This window comes from Pygoscelis adeliae, unplaced genomic scaffold (genome assembly GCF_000699105.1).
Source record: "Pygoscelis adeliae isolate BGI_AS28 unplaced genomic scaffold, ASM69910v1 Scaffold270, whole genome shotgun sequence".
Taxonomy (NCBI): Eukaryota; Metazoa; Chordata; class Aves; order Sphenisciformes; family Spheniscidae; genus Pygoscelis; species Pygoscelis adeliae.
In genome coordinates this window covers 469,810-493,326 of record NW_008823916.1, presented here as the reverse complement: position 1 = coordinate 493,326, position 23,517 = coordinate 469,810, and positions in this window count along the sequence as shown.

Below are 23,517 nucleotides of genomic sequence, written 5' to 3'. Positions count from 1 at the left end.
CCTACAAAATGAACAAAACATGTACTGCCCAGCTTCATCTGACTGTTCTAAAGAGTAGCATGAAAGAAAGCAAAGAAAGTTCAGTAGTCATAAAAAAACCTAGTGTTTTCATCTCCTTTATTACAGTCCAGAAAGTTGCTCTAAGAACAAAATGGCTGCTGAACATTGCCTGCAGGGAGCTAAACGCAGCCTTTACATAGTGCCACCTCAGTGCATTTATATTCTAATGAATCTGGAGAGAGTTTAGATGTGTAAAAGTGCAAGACATTAAAAGTAGTATTTTGATTTCCTAGATAAAACATCATGATTCTGACCCTGCATATCGCTGATATTCAAATAAATGAAAAATCTCCCTGTAACAGCTGGCCTTAATTCGATAGCTTTTTCTTCAGAACAATGCAAAAATCCTTAAATGGTCCTACTAATCCTAGTGGTAAGGAAGCACTTCACAATCTTTAACACCTACTCTAGTGTACCAAAGCGATATATCATCCCCACTGCATGCAGATCTGAAGCAGAAAGGTGGTATCTTATTCGGACTTGAGTTCCCTTAATCTTAATTCCTACATGCTAGACCTCCTCACAACCTTTTTGACCAGCTGGAATCTGAAATAAGCTACCTGTGTCTCTGTGCAGAGAATCAATAATGCAGATTGCAGACACTCTTGTAGCCCAGCAGGCTCAGCAGCTACACTCACAAAACTGTTTCAACTCAGGCATTATGATGAAATCATTATTGACATCGGCTCAGAAAGTAATGAGCTAACCCTCACCAGGTTTTCCTTACCTCTCATTAAAATCAACAACAGCTGGATAGCTAAATAGCTTTTAGAAGTGACACAGCCAGCATAAAAATCAAAGAAGCCTGTGGAACAGCAAGAAATCATACAGCAGCAGCAGCGTTCCCAATCCTCAATATTGTCTTTTCTCTAAACTGAGTAAAGTCAAAATTAAAATTCAACTTGGACCCCCCTTCCACAGAACTTTGTGCAGAATTTGTTAGACTCTTACTGATCTGGTCAATGACCCCAGGTTTGCTGCTGAAAGCAGAATCCAGGCTTTTGAGATTCTGGCTGAATGATTTGCACAGTTCCCCTAAATATACCAATAAATAGAGCTTTCAAAAATCTGCAATAAGACTCATAAGTAGTAAAGCCCAGACTGAAATAAATCTCAGAAAGTGTGTTTGGTTCGGATGAGCCTCAAGAAGCTTGAACATTGAGCCAAATCTGTTTAATCTGGAAATGATGCTGGAAATCTCAAAGTCAGGCTTTCTTGAAAGATCTGTAGTACTTCCTTATTTTCATGCGGTCAGAAATTACTATAAGAAAAATGTCTTTTCATGCTGTTTCAGTATTTCAGCTTTATGTTTGGGCCAAAATCAAAGCTGCTTTAATTTTATTTTCAATAAGCTCTAACCAGCCTGTAAAAAGAGGACTGCAATTAGATTTAGGTTGATATGTCAAGATTTATTCCATAATCCTGAATACAATACTCATATGCTTTTTGACCTTTTTTCTTATTAATCAACCGTGTTTCCATTTTACCAGAAAAGTTTTTAATTGGTGTGGCCAAGGTAGTCCCCTTTTGTCAGGAAAATATCCACAAACAAATTTTAGACTCCCAAATTAGCAGGGGACTCCTGCTTATGTGCTTCCTCCCACAGTTAACCATGTCATTTAGCCATCTCCGAGGAGCCACCCTGGTGCTGCCTGAACTGCACACAGCTCAAGAGCGGTACAGCGGTCACTTCCCACAGAGGGAACCTCTTGTTCAGCAGCATGAGTGCCTTGTGACTTTGAAGTAAATACTCTCAAATGCAATTCTCTGGTGCCCATTGACTTCAGCAGGCCTTTTATCTGCCCCAGATGCCTGCTAATGAAAAGGGGTTGCTGCTTCTTCTGCTAAGTCCAAAAACTGAGTGGCAGCAGTGACTCTTGCCAATTCTGGATCTAATTCTAGGGAATTTGCATTTTCCAACCCCACCAAAAGAAATGCTTGTCACATTATTCATGGATGTGGTCTCTTACCATATGAGGAGGCAGGCTGAGAAAGGGAAGAGCCAACGTTAATATTTGCACAAACCAACCCAGGCCAGAATCGGAACAAGCGAGACAGTATGTCCTTGAATCTTACAGCAGAGACTAAGCAATGAGAGCACCATTTAGCCAGCAGTCGAGGGGCTCCCAAACATAATTGCTCATGAGCCTTAGTGGATATTTTGAACCCTGAGTTTTGTGACCCTGGAATATGGTGCACAGACTGTATAGTAACAGTGATACAAGGATGCCTCAGCAGTACCGGGATTCTGGCTGTATGGGGTACTAAACAATTAGGTGCTGGTAATACTACAGCATCATAAATATGTCTGACACTAGTTTTTTACCACCAGGTCCCGCTGCCCCTCTGTGGCCTGCTCCTTACCCGTATCTCCTCTATACCATGGCAGTGGGGTGAGGGGCCAGTTGGAAACAGATTGTTCTCCCCTGTTCCTTCCATGGACGTCTCTCCCTCTCCGGAGCAGAGCAGAGCTTCCCTGCATGCAGGCTCACATGGAGGTGACAGATATGGTGGTATATAGAGCTACCTCATATAGGCTTCTCCTACAATGTGATGCAATAAGACAGAGAATAAGCCTCCCTGCTCTCATTGCCACTCCATGAGTATAGATTGCATTCAGATTCTTCTCAATTTCCTTCTCTGAAAAGGCAAAGTGCAGGCAAAACCAAAGGAATCTTCTGCCATACAGAAGTGTTCTGGTGTTTGGAATTTCTCCTTGTTAATAATATATCTTTGTTAATAAAGGCCCATATCAGAAGCATTGCCCACCTTAGCATGAATAATCAAATATTGGAGAGAATACTTTGGAGAAAAACTGAGAAAGCGCGTATGTTTCTAAAAAATCATCAAAAGGAAAACACTGTATCCAGAGAAGCTACAGGATATCCATAGGATATTCTGAGGATTACAAATAAGATTGAAACTAGAAATGATAGAGCAATTATCCCTCAGGCCTAGAGGAAAATACACTACTCCAACTTGATTCAACAGCGGCAAAGGGCTCTAGAAGTAAATACATGGCAGTGAAAATCTAGAATTTCCCAAGAGCTGAGATGCTGGCAGAAAGCATCACAAAATCCTACCTTTGGTGCCAAAGGAATATGCCAGTTAATGAAATACACAGCTTAGAAAAATCTGCTAGATTTTGTAAGAGATGCCTTGAAAAAGTTTGTCCCTTCTAACAATATTTCCTATCCAAAAAAATCTTTACTGAGCAGGAGACCATTTTACAGTGGAAAGGCATTTACTCATCCCAGAGGACTCCTGGAGATGAATCCAGAAAAGGGTGCAAACAAGTGACTCAGAAGCAGGGGGAGCTTGGTCTGGCAAAGCAAGAACTAAAAGAATGTGATAGAGATGCTTCATGTTCCAGAAAGGATGGACTGGAACAACCACAAACAGATGAGGAAAACATGGATAAAGTAAATGAGGAAGAAACTTGCATTTTAGGAAATCTTAGGAGAGGGTTAAAAAACTGTTTCAGATGAAAAGGCAGGGGGAAGGGGTTTGTTTTCTTATTAATCCAATTATGTAGCATAGCATGTCATTTGGCAATATAACATGGTGGCATAATATTTGGAGTGGCATTCATGAGTATAAATGTTAGGAAGGGAGAGAGCTAGGTAAAAAAATGCTGATGGCACAAGATCTTAATCTTGATGAAATAAAGTTCAGCAGCCTTGCTCAAAGCTTTCATTAATAAATGGCCATAAGCTAGGCAGTAATATGCTAAGGTTGGAAATAAGGATTTTAACCGTCGTAGATATAAGGTTTTGAAGCAGCCTCCTCACAGGAGTAGTGGGACTCAGTCTTGATTTGAAAATCCATCTTGATGCATTTATGAATGCCATTATGATATGGATGCCTGACAGAGCCAGAGACTGCACATGACCTTGAGAGACCTTTCCAGCCCTTTTTCCTAGTTCGTCCAACAGCATCGGATCAGTCAGTCAATGTCTGTGTTCGCTTTAGCACAGGGCTGCACTGCATTCTTCCCAACTCCCCAGACTGAAGCAATTTCATATTCAACAGCTGAATAAAAAGCAAAATCATTTTTATAGGAAATGCACCAGCCCTTTTTTCATGTTTGGGCTGCAATATCTGAAGGCCTATCAACCAGCAGCCAGTCTGGCTTTCTTTGAAACCTTCAATAAAACAAACTTCAGCAACAGTTTGGAAAAGTTTCACTGACAGGAAGGACTGAGTTTCAGATGTTACATGTTTTCCATAGCTAGATTTCAATTGCCTCTTTCTGCAAACGTCAGAAATATTTAGTTTAACTACCTTGCTCCTGCCCATCCCAGAAACTGGGATGATTTGTAAAATTTGGATCCATATACCCCTTTGGGCTCCAGAATTCCCCAGAAGGACTCTAGTGGAAGCTAAGGGCCTTATCAAGACCATGCATAAACAAACCTTGCGTTTCTAGAGAGTCTTTACCAGGATCAGGCAGAGAATTTGTTTTCTCTTAGTTGGGTAGATTTTAAATATTTGATCTGTTTTTCTCTGCTAGCGCTCTGCTCTCATCAAAGAGTTAACGAAGAGCACCAGATTTCATCACCTAGCAGGGCCTTGTAGTTAATACTTCATGACACAAACACTGGTCAGGCAAATATAATTTATTTACATTGTGGCTAAGTCAGTAGCCAGACTTTCTACCACAGTGACATGCAACAAATAAAATAAACTGCATCTCTGAGATATATGGGAGCCGGCAGGAAGCGGAGGTATAATAGCATCCTGCCAGCTGCTCACCAACCTTACTCTTGATGGGTGAAAATTTCTCCTTTGCTGAACTGTTGCCTAAAGCAAGCATAAACAACATGCTCACTTGTCCCAACACAAAAGTGGGGCGTACTCAAAACAGTCTTAAGGACAAGGATTCAGAAACAGCGTCCTCAGAGTGGACATTAAAGGAAGATGCCTATTTAGTCTCATGCTATTTTTTGTATATTCCCAGTGCTGCACAACTGAGCTTGTTCTCTCTAGCCTTGCTCATGATGAAGAATACAAAATTTTCTTCTTTGCTTTGAAGAACTTACACATGAGAACAACTCAGTAAGTCTCTGATTTTGCAAACATGAACAAATGTTACTTCACTACAGCAAGCAGCTCCTGTGGCAGAGAGCTGCCAGATGACTGTTTCAAATACATCAGTAAGCCTCAGCTCAGAAGGACTGAAAAGCAATCAAAAGATACAAAACAGTGCTTTGCATAAAATCCATCAACCAGCCGTGACCATAATCCTTTTTTATGACCCAGAACACTTAACAGCTCTGCCCACACTACACATGCAGTTTGGGCCTGAGCCCATTCTCAGAGCTTGCCCATCAAACAGCTCAGTCCTAAAACCCACAGCCTCAGAAATTAATGGCCTGAGCACTTCTGCAGCTCAGGGTAGGCCATTTCCTCTTCCATGCATTGCAGGCAGAGCAGACATAGATGGGGCTGAACCTGCTGTAGCCCAGTCCACAGCACTCCCAAAGTCTGTTCTTCCTAAGCCTGTCACTGGTGTTTTTAGCCAACGCTACTGTCAGGCCAATAGCCAGTTATGCATAGAAGGAAAAGGAGTTCTCTTCCCTTTTTTCTTGGTCATGGAGGGGTCAGATCATCCCAAGTCAACTGGTATTTGGTGGAACTTTGTCAGCAGCTCATCCTGCAAGATCAAAACCTCAGCCATTGGAGCTGTGTGCATAAGCAAAGTCCCCTTAAGGCCTGAGGTTGGTTTTGCTGCATGAAGATGACCAGAATGTCATAGGATGAAGCTCTAGTTTGTGTCTCTTCAGTAAAACACTTTTTTATTCACCAGCATGAAAAAACACACAAGACTTGTTTAGATTCTAATGCTATTCTAAGCATGAAGAGAACTGGAAAGAAAATACTTATGTGCTTCCCCTTGGGATACAAGAACATCATCTATTTCAGAAAAAAGGCAATTCAATTTTCACCAACAGCTGAACACAAATCACTGTCTTTGCAAAAAATGGGATACGATATATCAGTATTTTAAAGGGCTTTTTGCTGTTAAAAATGTTTTTAGTATAGGAAATTCTTCTGTTTAAGAGGGGGATGCTGGAAAGGAAACCCACATAAGCATGTTCTTCATAATATCCCACTGATTTGTAAAGGATCAGATTTTCTCCCCTACAGATTTGGTACTGGCATTAATTAACCTCATTTCCAAGAAATGTTGGACTCTTCTGTTCTTAAAACTCTCCAATGACAGCAATTCCACACACCCCTAGGCAATTCAGTACATCAGACTCCTTAGAACATTTTTTTATAACATATTCCCGAAAATTTTCTTTCCTGTGATTTAAGCCTTTCACTACTAATCTTATTTATACTGCACATGGAGAACAGTTTAATCTTTTGCAGCTAACTTACGTATTTAAAGAACATTATGTCTTTCAGTTCTCCTCTCCTCATTTAATAAACCCCATTCTTTCAGTCATACACCAAAGGGCATGGTTGTTTTTAAACCTTTGATCATTCTTATTTTTCTCCTCCAGGGTTCCTCCAATTGCTCTTCATCTTTCCTCAAGTGCATTACCATTCGTGAAGTCCTGCTCACCAGGAAGCAAGAAGCCCAGGATATAGGAGATCTGAAGGCAGGGAGCAATGGGACAAATAAAATCTCAGAACAAAACTTTAATTCAGGAGGATGTTTGCTCACAGTACTTCTTATTCTAGTACAACTTCAAAAACTCAGGATGATGAAGTAAAAGATCAGGGTGCTTATCTTATCTAAATATGTTTGCACATTCTTAGCATTGAGTCAAAGCTTCTTTAACGAGAGTCCAGCTCTGAGTTTAAATTCTTTGAAGTCAACAGTAGATGAGGCCTGGCTAAGTCAATCTGTTACTTTTGGAAGCAAGTCTGTCCCGTTATCACTTCCCCTCCTCTCCACTTTTGCTTTCTGTCTTTCCTGATTTCTCTTTCCTTAAAAAAGTAGACGATGAAAGGAGGCATCACAGATTTTCTTTGCTATAATGGGGGAGGGAAAGCAAGAAGCACAACATAGCATCAGGATTTATAAGCAACTTGGATGAGAGTGAATAACAAAGAGACAAGACCCAGATAGAAAAGAACATGGAACAAGCATAAGGGAAGTGATGTGATCATCTGTTTTTTTTCTCACTTTTATGAGATTTGGGCAATCCAGAAAAGCTAAAAGGTCAAGAACCACTATACATATCTAAAGCCAATATCACCAGATTTCAGAGAAGAAACAAAATGCTAAGGGACTTCACTTTGATCACAGAATGTGTTTCCTCTCATTGCTTCCTATTTGTTTCTTTTCTGAAAATAAACCATTCTTCCTCCAAGGAGGCAGAGGAAGATTAGGCAATGGAAAATGAAGCCTTGTTTAGGCGTGAGGAAATTGTAGGCATCATTTCATAGCAAAGACTTATCCATTTACATGAGAAGGATTGGTCAAATTGGATGACATTACCACATGGCTACCATCCTGCTCCACAGGCATGTTGGAGAGCAAGCCCTGTACATTTAAGCATCACATCAATCATACTGAGCTTGCACCATGAAAAAGAAGGAAGAGGGGATAGAAAAACATACTTTTCACATCAAGTTCTGCTTTCCTTCTGCTAAAGCCAATCACAGAAGCATCATTCACAGGATTAGATCTGATTTTGGTTTTTTTTTTTAACATAACCATTTTTTAACATGACTATTACTGTTAAGTGGAGTGTATGTGTGCATACACACTTCTGGAGGAATGTTATTTACAGAGGAGGATTAATGTAAATAGTTATGCAGGCCCTGGTGATCTAGTCATTCACCTTGACTAACCAAGCAGCCTAAACACATCCATCTCAATCAGCCTGAGTTGTCTGAAGTTCCCTGCGCACCACTCCTTATTTCTAAGTTTCCATTCACTGTTTCCAAAACCTTGAAATATTGACTAGAACTGTTTTCAGTTCTTTTTCTGAGTCAGAGTGAAACTTGCTTTCGAACTAGCTAGTTGATTCACCTTTTTTTTATTTTCTCCTTCTCTGTGCCTGCACCTTGACCACAGAAGTCCTTTCCAAGCTTTTCTCCTAAGCATGCTTAACGCCAGTTTTACTGGGCTCCTGTTCATAACCTCAAGCCAGGGCTAGGTCACTCAAAGTGCTGTGCTTTTTCTCCCTGTGCTTCTGTTTGCTTAAGCTGTTGAACAAAAAAGCCAGCCTAGTTTAGCAACAGACTTTCTTCCCCCCTGCCCCCCCCCTTCAGCTTTTCAAAGTGACATGTTGCGTTTCAGTTTTTTCTGAGCTAGCTGAAAGATAGGTCAGGGAAATTTTTTTTATTTTCTAGTCCTTGTGCCTGAGCTTGGCAGGCAGTAGTTTTGTATAGCACCTTCCCTAACTTCCCCATATACCAGGGATTTACATTTTATATTAGAGACAGTCAACATACAGTTGTATTGTGCAAGGAAAAATTAGATTCATTTGCATGTGGATTATTTCATTAGATCTTACAGAGACTTATACACTGATATGGTAATGTTTCACATCCATTTGCACTTTCTTTCACAAAGGAAAAAGTAAATGGGTACCAGGCAGCAGAAAAGGAAGCCAATTATATGTTATTTCTATGCATATTTATAACTTATACATTAGAAAAATTTAATTGTCAATAATGAGATGCTGAAATCACAGTAATAAAGAGGACTGGCTACTACAAAATATTTGATGGAAATATGAGGGGATTCATCAGTTCCAAATGAGATGCCATTTACATGAAAATGAAAGCAGCAGTAATTCCCACTAGAAAGTAACAGCTTTACTGTTACCCTTGGGTAATCCAAGACCAGACCAGCCCTGAGGCAGCACCCAAGCAAGGCACAGCCTGCACGCCAGCAGGCCCAGGGGAACCCCTGCATGAATTCCCCACCCACTCCGTGGCACAGCAAGGCAAAGCACCTCTCTACATGGACAAAGCATTGAATAAGGGGCTCCAGTGTTCTCCACTGCTAGGTTTGTACAAAAAGGCTGCCCATCATCCTGCCCAGCCATCCTCCTGCAGCAGCTCCCCATGCAGCCCCTGCATAGGGAGTCTGCCCACTCCCAGGGGCGCTCATGGCAAGGGGAGCCTGGTGTTTGAATCTGGATCCAGCTTATGTGTTTTGGTTAAACTAAAGTTATGCTTTTCATGTATGGATAATAAAGTGCTATGTAGCTGGGAACAGGAGGCCAGGGAAAGCCCTACGGATAAGGATTTACCCAAGTCACCCTCACAGCTTGGAGTAGTTTGGAAAGGGATTTTGGAAGAGGCAGGAGAAAAGATGCCCTTCAGATGTCCCTTTTGGGGAAGAAAGAGCCACTTGGATTCATCTCTGTGTTTTAAGTCATGGAGTCAAATGGAGCCTGTGATGTGAATGCTGAGGTGGAAGGTCTAGGAGAGCAAGCCTTGTGAAGGCACCCTGGTGGACTTTCTCCCATACTACTCCTGTATTTTGCCTTTCATCTTTCAAAACAGAAGAATTTGAGGATTCTCTATTTCCCTCAGCAGTCTGCTGTATATCAGATCTTTAACACATGCATAGTCATTTGAACGTGTCCCTGAAATATAAAATTTATAGCACATATGCAGGCCATCTGTGCATGCATGCACATTTCTGACAGAGAAATCATACACAGAGATAAGAGCCTTAGGTAAGTGTCTGTAGCTCACACCAGCCCTGAAATCACTTCAGCTGTGAAAAAGCTGCTAGAGCTCCTAGGACAGCACATCTCACAGGCAAGAAATGCACCTCGAGAAATTACAGACTTAATTAGCATTTATATTTCCTTGGGGAACTCCCAAGTATTTGGTTCTGGACCTTTTGTGAGGCCAACAGGGCCTGGCATGAATTTTGTCTGCACATAGTTCTAGGTTATTGCTCAGGTTTGTTTTTCCTCAGTCTGCCCTGGCTGGTTGATGCTCTCTTGCAAACTGCAGTACCCTTGAAAATGTTCTACATTAGGAGAACTCTCCAGTTTTAAATATAACTTTACTTATGATTTATACAGAATGTAATTAAACCAAAAGTGGGACCCTTCAGATACATACAAGCCAAAAAACTGTTGCTATAAACACGCTGTGGGCTTTCTGCCTAGTAGTCTCTCAAGCCAAGCTGCTTTATTTGCACACTGGGATTCTTAAACCCAGATGTACACTAAAGATGCACATCCAACAGTCTTCACTGGGTGAATCGTGGATCCCTGTGGTATCAAACAGTGATCCTTAAAGAGGGATTTATCTTTATCTGTACATTAGGAAAGGGCAAATTAAACCACTGTGCCACCACCCCACCTCCAATTATTTCTTAGTACTGGATAAACTATGGTAGAAATCTGCTTTTTGATTCACTCCATGATTATCTGAATGCCCTCTCTACCCAATAAGGAGATCCTCACTGCCTACCCAAAGTAGTTGTGCAAGTTCGATGTAATAGATCAGTCTTTTAAAGAGCTTGTTTCTTCACTGACTGTAATATAAGCCAGACATTCCACTTAGACTAAATACCTAACTTCTAGACAAACTGAGGTTAATCCTACCTCATGTGCCAAATATCTGCAATTCAGGGCTTAAGCATTTCTAGAGAACATATTTTGGGCTGAGGTGAGATGCACATCTTGTGCAAGATACACAACTAGCGTAAGCCAAATGAACATGCAAAGGCATGAATGAGCAAACCTGGAACAAATTCCAAAGATATCTCACCAAATTTTACAAAAATATCCATGAAGGTATTTTTGGGAATTAAAAAAAATTGTGGAGATGCAACGATGTTTTATTGATTACAATGATTGTGCTTATCTTAGTTTCTCTACCTTCCAGTATGCTATATGTGACTTTATAAGGGGAATGAATGAGCTAAAGCCTTATCCTGAGCTGAAGGAGAAGGAAAAGGCATTTGGACCTCCTGAAATACAATGGGACAACTCATTTTACAGCTTCTCCTCCTATTCTTCCCCAGTAAGTACCAAGACAACCATGCAGACAGACAGATAGGTTTTAAGAATAGGGACAGATGAGGTGGAGTCAGATGAGACAGGACCTAGGAAGTATTTGTAGGCTTCATCTTCTAAAGTCCAACCACTGATTTAAAAGGGTATTCTGTAGAATCCAATGCCAGAGATGATCTGGGGTCAGTCTTTAAGTCACAGGAGTCAGGCAGTTCAGTTTGTGTAAAAGCCTTGCCAAAACCTGGCTGAAAGTAGTATGCAAATAGCATAACAGTGGGGTGCCCCAAATCTGCAAAAAAAAAATCTGTAACACATTTTCTTTTCTTAGATGTTTACCCATGGTCTTAGCGTTCTGAGTAGAGCACAAATGAAAATTCTGCAAAGTATTGCTAGTCTACCGTTACAGAACAGTGAATTTAATAGATGGTCCAGAGAGGCAGCTTTGTGATGAAAACCTAATAACACCCATTTCCTTAGGCTACCCCTAGAATACACAGAGGACCTACATCCACAATTGAACAAGCAGAAAGACTTCAGTCCTAAACATTATTTTTGTTGTGAATTGGTGTTTAGTTCCTGCCCACAGTTGGTTTTGCTCACTTATTTTGAGGAATTTGTAGGAAAATCCCTTCAACCATTTTTCAGTTAGAAGAAACACAATTATTGCCACATACTTCCCCCACACAAATACCTCATAAACAGCTGGAACTTTTAAGCACAAATCTTGGCCAGGCAATAGCCTTGTCAGGGGTGTTTGGAGATATTAGGCATGGCTACAGTGAGTCAGTGTTGCTTTGCCCAAGCATCAAAAAAAAATTAATCACAAGACTGACTTAAGTCACTAGATTTTTTTTTCCTTTTAGCTTCTGGAATTTTAGGATTCACATGTTCAAGATTTTCTCTACAGTTATAATGCCTAAAATCAGGGAAGAAAAAAGATGTTCATGTTCAAATACCATACTCCAACAGTTGGACCTGTAAGGCAAGATTCAAATATTCAATGTGCAATAAGTCATGAGAGCTGGGAACTTAGATGAATTCAGTCGGTAGAAGAAAAAACAAGTTAAATGATGAACTTTAGAATGCCGTTCACGCCACATGTCCAGAAGTTTGACTGCTTATTTAGTGGTTTAGTAATAACCTGTCACACCCATTCTGCCACACAGTCCATACTTAAAACCTATGAAGGACAGAGGGAAGAGTTACAGGAAACCCTTCTGCAAGAAAAACAGTGCAGGGTTTATATCTGGCTAGGACAAGGACACTTGGCAACAGCATAAAGGGTCCCCCAGCTAGCAAGGGAAAAAATGCTGTAATAATTATGTTGACACAGTCTCAGTGTGGAGAGGCTTCCAGTACAAATGACATTTTCATAGTCTTTCAGATAAATGCTTTTTCAGATAACAAGAAAACTTTTTTCTTGCTATCTTTTGCTAGTCATAAATTCAATAGTTTTTTTTACTGTCTTCCCTTCTAGTTAGTGATTTAGGAGGAAAATGCTTTGAGAGGGTTTAAAATTTCCATTTGCAGTTGTTGAGCTGGAATAAGGATTTGCTTTTTGAAGTTGGTTAAATGATGGAACCAATAGTAAAAAAGAAAAAGATTTGCAGGGAATGCTGAACCTCTTTGCCAATGCACCTTGAATTTAACAGGTAGTTTTGGCCAGAGTAGTTAGGGAAAAAGCTTTGAAAAATATCAAAATGCTGCCATGCGATGTTTTCACCCTGATGTGCTTTGCTTTGTTTTCTAAATCACATTTTCTATATCTTCTGGTTTGAAAATGAACATATATTGACTCAAAAGCAATGCTTTAAGTCATCAAATTTTTTTTTTGCATTCAATAAATATTAAATAACTAGAAGAAAGAAAAAGATTCATGTCCAAGAACAGTTATAGATTGATGCAAAGTGATTTTTCTTGAGCTGGTGAGAAAACACAAAAGCTTGTTTATTTTTCTTACCTTTCTCCCCCTTTGAGATGCAATTGAAAAAAACTAAGATAACTTTTCTTCTCTCCTTTCTTCAGTTGTGCTATACCTAGAAAATCATTCCACCCCATCTTTTGTACCTCTGATGATTCATGCTCTCTTCTGGAAAGCACATGTTTAGGACACAGGGATTTAGGAGCATGGAGATTCCTGTTATTTCCCACTGAGAAAGCATTGGTGCTCCCTGCCTGCTCAGAGGCCTCCCTGCTGCCAGCAGGCCCCAGAAAAGGGCACAGCCTTTCAACCCAGAGCTGGCAATGGCAAGCAGCCCACAAAATGTCCTTTACCTGTCAGAAAGGGAAGACGACCTTGTGCTTGCACACGGCACAGTAGATGTGTTGAGGGAAGAGAAGATGGATGGAGGCTGCTAAGCCATTTCAGCCTGAGGCAGTAGATTCACGCTTCCACTGTGAATATATGAGAGGAGGACTGCGAATATTGGGGTGGGGATTTTTCTGAGGCACAGCTTTCAGCATTCCTGTCAGGGCATAGCAAGGGCCAGGGGCCTTGCCAGGCCACAGGCGGCAGCAGGAACAGGCCTGGTGAGGGTAGCCAGGGTCAGAGACAGCCCTGAATGGCCTCAGGGGCCAAGCTGGGCCCAGCAAGCCTGTGGCAGAGCTAGAGACCAGCACCCTATGACCTTGCTGGGGCAAGGACTGAGGTCCCTGGGCTGGAACAGGGTCTGGGAGGCCCAGGGTGGCTGGTCAGGGCTGTTAAGGCCTGTTGATGCCCTCTGGACCTCCCCCCACAAGGTGGGCACCAAACCCCACAGGAGCCTAGGCTCTAGAGCAGTTTAATGGCTGTGGGGTGTCAGGGGCTACCTCAGGGGACAGAGCCAGGACAGGGGCACTGGGTACTGAGCAGGGGATCCAGCTGCCCATGGCGAGGCCAGGGGGTTCTCAGGAACCTGGGGCCAGGCAGGGGATGGGTGCTGTGGGGAAGCCAGAGCCCGGGCCAGGCTGGTCCCTCTGGGGGAGCAGTAGGGCCATGGCACCAGTGTGCCCAGCTCAGGGCTCCAGGTGGTTTGAGCTTGCTGAACAAGAGCTGAGAAGGATAACAGGGCAGAGACCTCATCAGACAGGGCCTATCCCACCATACCCGAGCAAGGCAACAGGGCCAGTCCAGGGAAGGCAGCTGAGAGCCCACAGCATCAAGGAAGCTCATAGCGATGAGGCACGTTCAAAGTCCATCCAGATGAACTTACAGAATAGAATCTAGAGGAACAAAGCAGCATGCAGTCGAACACAACCCCAACAACATCAGAAACAGCCCCACGCACAGCCAATAAGAGGTTCAGTAACCCCATCTGGGCTTAAATACAGCCCTGCCATGGCTGTGGTCAGGTGGGGCCTGTCAGGGTTGTTAGTGCTCTCCCGGCCCTGACAGGGTTTTCCTGCTAACAGCTGCGATATGAGTGTGAATGTCTCAGGATTTGGAGTTTTTCATAGCGCCCCAGTTCCCAGACCTGACAAGTGGCATGAGAACTTCAGCTGCCATTACCACGAATCTGCGCTTCCCCAACCTGTGTGCATCTGGAAGAAAAATCAAATGTGTTGTCTGAGTGCATCTGAAAGGCAGAGTTACCAAGATAGAAAGTAAGCAGTCTTTTGTTTTTAAAACAGCCTTATGATTTTTGGAAGCTTCAGATTGACAATATTTGCAGTACATTAAAACCATCTACTTTTTTTCCCCTCTTTTGTTTTTCTTTTGCAATATTCTAGTATCTGAAACACAGTGCTCCAGTAGGTGCCAGAGACTGACATTGTTTGGGAATCTAACAAAATAAGTGCATTAAGTTTGCATGTCTGTGATTCTATTTATGTATAAGTTGTGGGATAGGCAGGTTTTCAGTATTCAAAATTATAAAAGCCTTCCCCTTTCCCACTCATGCAGGAGCTGAGAAATAGTGCTTTGATCTTTCACTCTGATTTTGTTAATGAGACTGTTGCACAGCATTTATGTGATAAGTTTTAATTTGCTTATAGTCCAGCTTACTATTTATGTTTTTCTTTAAAACTGTTTGCAATGCACTGACAAAGATCCCTTGTTACATATCTATACAACACCTAACTTAAGACTGTTTTCCCTGAAAAGCCTTGCAATCATCAGACCCTTCATTAAGTTAATAGAGGATAGGCAAGTTCACAGGTGAAGATCTTAAGTCTTGACTGTTTCTAGGTGCTCCAGCCACTTTGCCTCTTCTACTAAACAAACTCTACATAAGTGAGGAAAGGGTCAACAAGCTCATTAAAAGGATAATTGGCCTCAGTCAATGATATCAGAGGCAAGTGTTAGGGTTTTTCCCTTTTGGTTTGCCAGCAGAGGACAAGGCTTGGCTTAAAAGGGAGTAGGACAGCTGCCTGGTGGTTTGTGGTAAGAAGACTGACTGCCTAAGTCCAAGAAAGACTATATTATGGCATGCTCTCCCTGTAGGCTAAAACGATGATTATGAATTTGGCTAGCTGCAGTTGACTGTGGCTTGTTTTAGCCTATACCTTATAGAAGCATGTCCATATGTTTTGTGCTGAGTTTTTAATAGCCTGGAGGTGTTGGATGGCCTTCAGTCTACAAAGTACTGCTGGCTGAGAGGATGGGCTGGAAGAAAAGAAGAGGCTTTTCTGCTTCAGTATGGAGCACTGAGACAGGCCTTGACTGCATCCTCCTGCAGAAGCAGTTGTGCTGTCGTGAAGCTGACATTTTTGCCTTTCTAGGAGGAAAGAAAGGATTAAAAGGAAGCAGGAGTGGCAAGTAACATAATGATGTTAGCTCTGGACTGCTGTAATTTGGCAGGGGGCTACCTAGGGGCAGTCTCGTATCTGAAGATTAAAGTTCAAAAATAAAGTGAGATTGCAATCAGAGGTATCTTAAATCACTTCACTTATGTGTATTCAAAGCACCTGTGTTCAAGTTAAACCATATTGTCTGTATATGTCTTTAGGGTGTGCAGAAACAAAATCTAGAGGAACAAATACACTGACTGAGCTGTGATAAGTTTGTCATGGCCCTGAGTCCACCATTAGGTCTTCATAGTCCTGATCAGCCTCACCTGGGACCCCTACCAACATTCTGCCCAGGGCCCAGAAAACCCATTTAGGCTCAGGCCTGGATCTTCACACCTTCCAGAGCTGTATTACAGGTGTGTGTGTCTCCAGCTCTCCCTCTGGCCCTACCTCTTCGATGGACTTTGGACATATGGAGGTAGGTTGGTTATCTCCTGGTGGGACTCTTTGTATGCATATCCATCAACTGACTCCAGTCCTGTCTTTGGCTCTGTCTCTTGCACGACTCTGCACCTATGCTGTAGCCTTGCTTCCAGCTCTGTTTTGGGCCCTGTTTTCTTTTGCTCCTGACTGTGCTCTGTAGAGTAACTGACCTTTGTTGCTCCCTGACAAAGTGAAGGAGATGTGTGCTTTGTAGATGTATTCAGGGACTTCTTGTCTAAGGTGTTATGTTTAGTCTTTCAATATTTTGAAGCTATATAAGCTTTACAGTGTCCATCATGGTGATGTAATAGTGCATTTAATGTGGCTACTGCTCATGCAAAACAACTCTTAAGGCATTTTATTTTTCCTCTCTGGAGACTTGAGGAAGCTGTTTTTATATGTTGCTCCTTTCTGCCTGTATTCTTCTTTTTCATTCCTTCCACATTACATGAGACAGTAGGTGGAAATATGCAGCCAGATAATAGTAATTTATTACGGATCTGTCAGAGTTGTTCAAAAGTCTTTCCAGCTAGTACTATAAACTGAGCATTTCTGTCCCTTCCTTGCCTTTAGTGATCTAAGAATACTATTGAAGGGAGGCAATGCCACGTCTAAATTTCTTGCTAGCATTTAAGTCACATGTACTGAAAAATGACATATGAAGAAGTAGTTTTCTCTTACCAGATAAGATTGGATTAATCAGTCATGTCTAGGTGATAATTACTGGTGTAAGTTTTTGCATTCTGTCTTCCCCAAAGTGAGTCTCCTTATCTCCTTTGTCTCTGCTCACAATACAGAATTTTGTTTATGTTAGGACTCTGTGATCCTCTTTCCTCCCCACTTTGGAAATATACAGTAAGAAATTTTGCTCCTCCTTAATTTTGCTTTCTGTGCCCTGTTACTTCCTATGTTTGATTGTCTCAGATAAAATGAGCTGGGAGCATCAATTAGGTGTTAAAACTTTCTAGAATTATGATCCTGATAAATTCTCATTCTGGTACTTTCCCAGGTATATCAGGGTATTGTTTATAACCAAACAGGGGGAAGGGAAGGGGTTAAAAGCTGGAAGTTAATGTTATGTATCTTCATTCTAGGCTTGGGGAGAGGGAATCCTGTGCTAACTTTAATTTTTGGGTCAGTCATAACTCAGTAGTGTTGTAGGGTAAAGGGAAGTATGTGTGCTGTACTGTACCGAGGTGTAGTATGAGGAATTAATTTGTCATTCCTCCCTTCAAAAGAAATCCTCTCCTCCTACAAAGAAAGGAGGCGGCTACAAATGGATGCCAGCTTTCACTAGGAGCAAAATAGGTATTTCTCATGGTATAAACTTAGAACTTTCAGTCCTGCCTGTTTGTCTCTCTTGATCAAAACTATGTGAAGGTGCATCTGGAGGCAGAATCCAGTACCAAGTCTCTGTGTGCTGCGCTGGATGCATGAAGGTATTTATGCCTTTCTCACAACCTGTATAGGTGCAGAGTGTAAACCACCAAGTTCTAGTTATTCTTAATTAGTCAATAGTTTTGCCTAAACTGGTTGTGCTGAATCATATTTCATCGGGCAGGTGGTTCTACTGCTGTTGGTATGTGTAAAATTAAGTACAGTGCATTGTGCATTAGTGCATCTGAATGTAACTCAGTAGTGAGTATCTTGTCCTCTAAAGCCATAGCACTATTACTAATAAATAAAAGAAGAAACTAACAGAGAACTTCTTTAGAAGAACATCTTTCCACAGCCTGTATTGCTATCTTTCTGCTGACCTTAAACACAATGGATTAATTCAGCACGTAAAATGACCGCTTCCCTTAGGCATGAATTTGCAAAAGCTTTCAAAGCAGCATAGTCTATTAGCTTTCAGCTGCACCATTTTTTGGTTATGAACAAATCCCTGGTTTTGTGTCAAAACTTTCTTTCTCACTATTTAATTGCACTTCACTTCTTTGGGCATTCTGAAGAGATGGCAGAAGGCATAGCAGTCTGTCTGCTTTCTCTTGGTAGTCCATCATCAAATATGTTCAGGTTATCACTCTTGTACTTGTTCTCAGAAATTATCACCTAAGATCACTTTTTAAATTATGACTTTTCAAGGAAGCATTGTGCTGTTGGAAATGTTCCCAGCTATAGTAGTAGCAGAGTGAATGCTTACAACTTTGGATTCTATATTTTTTAGAGTTCCCCATTGGATAAAATTCATTCTTTATTGGACATCACTTAAAGCTATACATGCAATAAAATAGGATACAGATGGAACCCTAATCAAAGGTTCTTTAATAGCCTTCTGTAAAGTGCTTAGTTATTTGTAATGGAGACACACGTAGTGTAATCGGGAAGGAAGAACTGAGCTTTGAGCCTCAGATAGAAGCAGATGCTCCCAATCTAATTATTCTGCTTGTGTGTGGAATGGAAAGGAAACATAGCATTTGTAACCAATCCCATTTTGAATGTGAAAACATGAGAGTATGGGCTGGTTTTGGCAAATGAGGATTGCTTTCATAAGGACTGAACTCTCTGTTAAAGAAAACATAGCCCTGAAGGCCACAAAGATGAGATGCAGAACATTCCCTCCCCACCCAAGGCTGTTTTGCAATTATTTAACAATTTGGCTTTGCTCATTCTCATGGAGTTTAATTGAACTTGAGGTAACCCAACACCAAAGTTGAACAGTTGACTTTCAGAAGTTACTCTACTGCTTTTAGAACATCAACTTTCACTGGAGGCCAGTAGGATAGGCCTTTAAGTGTTGCACGCAAAACTCTTTCAAGAGCCTGCAGAGCAAGCATCTGTGAGCCGTGTGTTTCTTTCCATCCCTTCCTAGGTACTATTTTATGAGGCAGCTGAATGTAAAGCAGCTATGGTTTTTTATTTCAAAATCTTGGTGTCCTGAGCCCTGGACTGGGTGGGTCCTGTGGTAGTATATGTGTCATAATGTGCAGTCAACACTGAACTTCAGAGAGGAAAAATCAAGTGCTGTGTACTGTCTGCCTGGGTTCATTTTTCTATAGTCTTTTTATCTGACAGAAGTAGGGGGGTTGTCTGCTTTGCTGTGGTCTCAGTGTGGAAACAGCCTGAGGATGTGCTTTCTCCAAAGCATAAATATCTCCTTTCTGGTCTTTTAATTAGACCTAAACCTTCAGTGCCACAGCAGTTGCCAGTCTTTCACGTTCATGTTGTGATGAGTCTTTAGCTCTGAATGGTGTTTGTTTTCAGTTTAAAGAGTAATGTTCACTGCTGTGAGGATTACTACTGTGGGTGCTAAGCGCTGAAAATAGTAATGGAAATATTTCAGGGGAGAGCAGGATCCTCATACGACTTTTACAATACTATAAAGTAGATGCAAAATGTTCTGCCTTGTAGCATTCTGCGTAAGTGTTAAATGACAGTGTGTATGCAAGGTGACAGACTACAGCATCTGTGCTGTAAATGCACTGAAATTAAATGTTCTCTTGCATTATTACAGTTACTCAGACTGCAAAGAGTAAAATGAATATCCCTGGATGTGTAGTGTTCTGTAAATAGTCATAACCAAAACAGAAATTGTTCTATTACCTTGAGCATTGAATATTAATAGAGCACAGGCAATTGACAATCTGTCTCAAAAAGAGAGAAGTGGCTTTGGATATTCCTTTTATATTTCATGCTGTACCTTGCACCTAAGCAAGAGAGCAACTGAAGACTGGGACTGCTTTTAAAAAGCCGAACAAACACAAAAACAAGAAAAGGAGGAAATTGATGTCAGTGATCTAATTTGGTTTAGACAGTACAAATTGGAGAATACTTCTTTGGTAACACACTGGTTGTGTTCCTCTCTAGGAAGCCTGTTCCAGTGTTTGACTATCCTCTCAGTAAAGAAATGCTTCCTAATGTCCAGTCTAAACCTCCCCTGATGCAGCTTTGAACCATTCCCATGCGTCCTATCATTGGATACCAGGCAGAAGAGATCAGTACCTCCCTCCCCACTTTCCCTCCTCAGGAAGCTGTAGAGAGCAAGGAGGTTGCCCCTCAGCCTCAAAGGGGCAAGTAAATATTGTTCAAAATAACAAGCCCGAAGTCCTTAGCTGCTGCTCATAGGACATGCCTTCTAGCCCTTTCACCAGCTTTGTTGCCCTCCTCCGGACACATTCAAGGACCATAACAGCCTTCTTAAATTGTGGGGCCCAGAACTGCACACAGTATTCAAGGTGAGGCTGCACCAATCCTGAATACAGCAGGATAATCACCTCTTTTGACTGGCTGGTTATAGAAACTGTGCTGACTCAAGATCATGTGGGAGGAGATGGAGTGAGGGAATGTTGTTGAAAGTATGTTGGATTCCTGCTCAAACAGAGCCTATCTAATATTTATCACAGAATTCCTCCATAAAATAGAAAGAATTCTTGGTCCTATCTCCTTGTTCTAGATCCTGTGCTAGAACATTCTTGAGGATCCCTTTGGTGTGTGTATTGTTGTAATTTCAACCTCCATGCATTTTTCTTGAGAGAACTGAGCACCAATCACATTAGAGTATCATTTTCCTTGTTAACTAAAAATTTGGCTCTTATTCATTGTGGCTGCATTATCTTACCTCATGTCTACTTAAAATTCTATACAACAAAGGCAAAATTTTGTCTAATATAGCTCTGTTAAAGTAGGTAAATAGTGTTTATAACTAACATGGGACCAAGTTAATATTTTTCTTAATTCACGCTGAGCTTGGGTATAGTGGCTTGTCTATATTCCTTATATGTAGCATGGCTTAGTATATAAAGTTAGGATATTGCTGTCATCCTCCCTGGAAAGATGAGGATGTTTTAGAATGTCTGTTTTTTAATAAAACAGAGAAATAAAGATTATTAATGGGGCTAATAGAACCAGCTGTATATAAGGAGGCCTACAGTTTCTTGCTCTTTGTTTATATTCCTAGAAATCAGTGCCTTCCTTCCAAAATGTTAGAGAATAGCTACCTGTCCAGCTTATCGTCAGCAGACTACTCCACTGTTTTCGCAAAATGACATTAACAGAGGAAAAAGCCTTGTCTCTGTGTTTGGTTGGGGTTTTTTTGTTGTGTTTTTGTTGTTGTTTTGTTTTGGTGGGGTGGGTTTTTTTCTGCTGTGTTTTTTTTTTTTTTTAAACCAGCTCTTGTTGAGCTTGAATTGCCTTGTCAGAGTTCAAAGGAGATAACCCCAATGTTTGTGAAGCTGTTCTTCATTCACATACTCATGAATGTAACAAGCAATGCCTGGTTCTTACAAAGCCTGCAAAAATTGTCTTGAATCCTGGTATTTTTTAACTCTAGACTTCCTGACTTTGTAGTTGATAGTACTGTGATACTTTGTCCATGTGTGATATTTGCGCAATGCCCAGTATTTACAAGTCATGATTTTTTTTTACTACAATTGCACTTTAGATTGCTCTGTTTAAATTTGAAAATGCAGGCTGTTTTGGTGTGTTCACTTATATTTTAATAGATAGATTTGAGCTATCAGAGCTGATAAAATCTTCAGCACGTTTTAGTCAACTATTTTTGTTGCAGTGACTAAATCGGTTTTCTTGTTTTTGAATATAAACTGTTCTTGTTATCTGGGGGGTGGGGTGGTGACAGCAGGAGCAAAGGTATTTTAACCTGGCAGCAGTGGCAGAAACCACAACTCTGATACATTCATTTAAAATGAACTTATTAAGCAGAATATGATGTAGAGTAGTGCCACAGATGTGATAAGAAGCTAGACTGGTTATAGGATCTTATATGAAAGGGTGTGCACAGCTCACTTGTGTGCCTTGGAAAATCCTGACTTTTACTACGAAGAGGTGTGTGTGGTGTTTTATAACTTTCCAGGAGGAGCACAATATGTTCTTTTGGGACCTGTATTGCTAATGCAGTGTGGTGGAGGCCTGTTATTTTGAATATCTAAATTTCTTTTATTTCTTTTGTGGCAATTTTGGCACAACAAAGCCCATATACAACTGATTTTATATTTTTTTAAATACAAACACGAGCAGGTGGAAACAATTGTTTTTCAGGCTGTGGTTTCTCATTCTCCTGTGTACAGTGCTTGCCCATGCTGTCCTCAGAGGAATGCTCTAGGACACTCAATGCTGCTGGCTGTAATGCAGGAGGGTTCAGCCACGTGCTGGCTTCCCTGCCTGTGAAAGATGCTGAAGATAGGTTTGCTATCATCTCTCCCTGTTGAGAGATTCCTGCCACTACAGAGTTAGGGATACCTGTATGTTGCTAGAATCATTCCAGGTGAGAGGGTTTGCACATGTGCATGAGGCAAGGAAAAGCCTAAACTGGTCCTCCAACTGAAGATCTCTGTTTTGAGGCTTAATTATCTATTTAATGGCAGCTGAAAGACTGATGTTGGCAACAAATCCACTCAGTTCTTTATAGGTATACTAATAACAAGCTGCTTCCCACTAAAACTAAAAGCCAAACTGCCAGGAGGCAGAGGGTGATGATCAGTCACTGGACTTACAAGAAGTCTTGCAAATACACTTGTTCATGTGAGATGAACTTTTGTAATTTGCCTTCCCAGAGGAACTGAAGAAACTTCTCAACTCAGAAATTCAGAGAATCTTTTAACATTTACCCAGAAAAAAAGTAATGTCTAATCACTCTGTGTCTCAGCTCTCTAGCCTGACACCTTTTCTTAATTTTTTTCCTCCTCTGCTTTGTCTCCTTTCCCCATGGCACATCTGTATCCTCCCACAACCATGTGCACAAATGACTATGTGTAGCTGTGAGCTTACCGTCTGCCTGTGATTCACTGAGCTGCCACACAACTTACTCAAGAAGAACTATTTAGCTGAGGGAGTGTTTGTCAGCATTCATCAGGAACTCACCCTCATGTCTCAAAGAACACATCACCTCACCCAAGATGGCCTGGTGGAAATATGAATGATAAGTGCAGTTGTTGAGATAATTATTTGCAGGTTGCTTATGTTTTCCAGCTGCATGATTTGTGAGGGTTTTGTGTAGGGTTATGCCTCAGCACAGTTAGGGAGGTTTTTTAAATACTAACTGTTGACCCAGAATCAATACAAGTTCCCCTAACCCTGTTGATTCTGAGACTGTTTTGTAACTAGACCATGGGACTTGCTTTGAGAAACATGGTCTGCTGGGGGCTGACGGGGTCCATCTGTCTGAGAAGGGGAAGAGCATCTTTGGTCATAGGCTTGCCAAGCTGGTGAAGAGGGCTTTAAACTAGAGATGCCAGGGGAGGGGAACCTCAGTCCATCCCACTCCTACCAGTTTGATGCCAGGGCCAGCAGTAGATGCCCAGAGCCTGGAGAAGGATCACAGGTCAGCAGGAGAGCGCCTGAAGAGCAGCACAAAGGAACT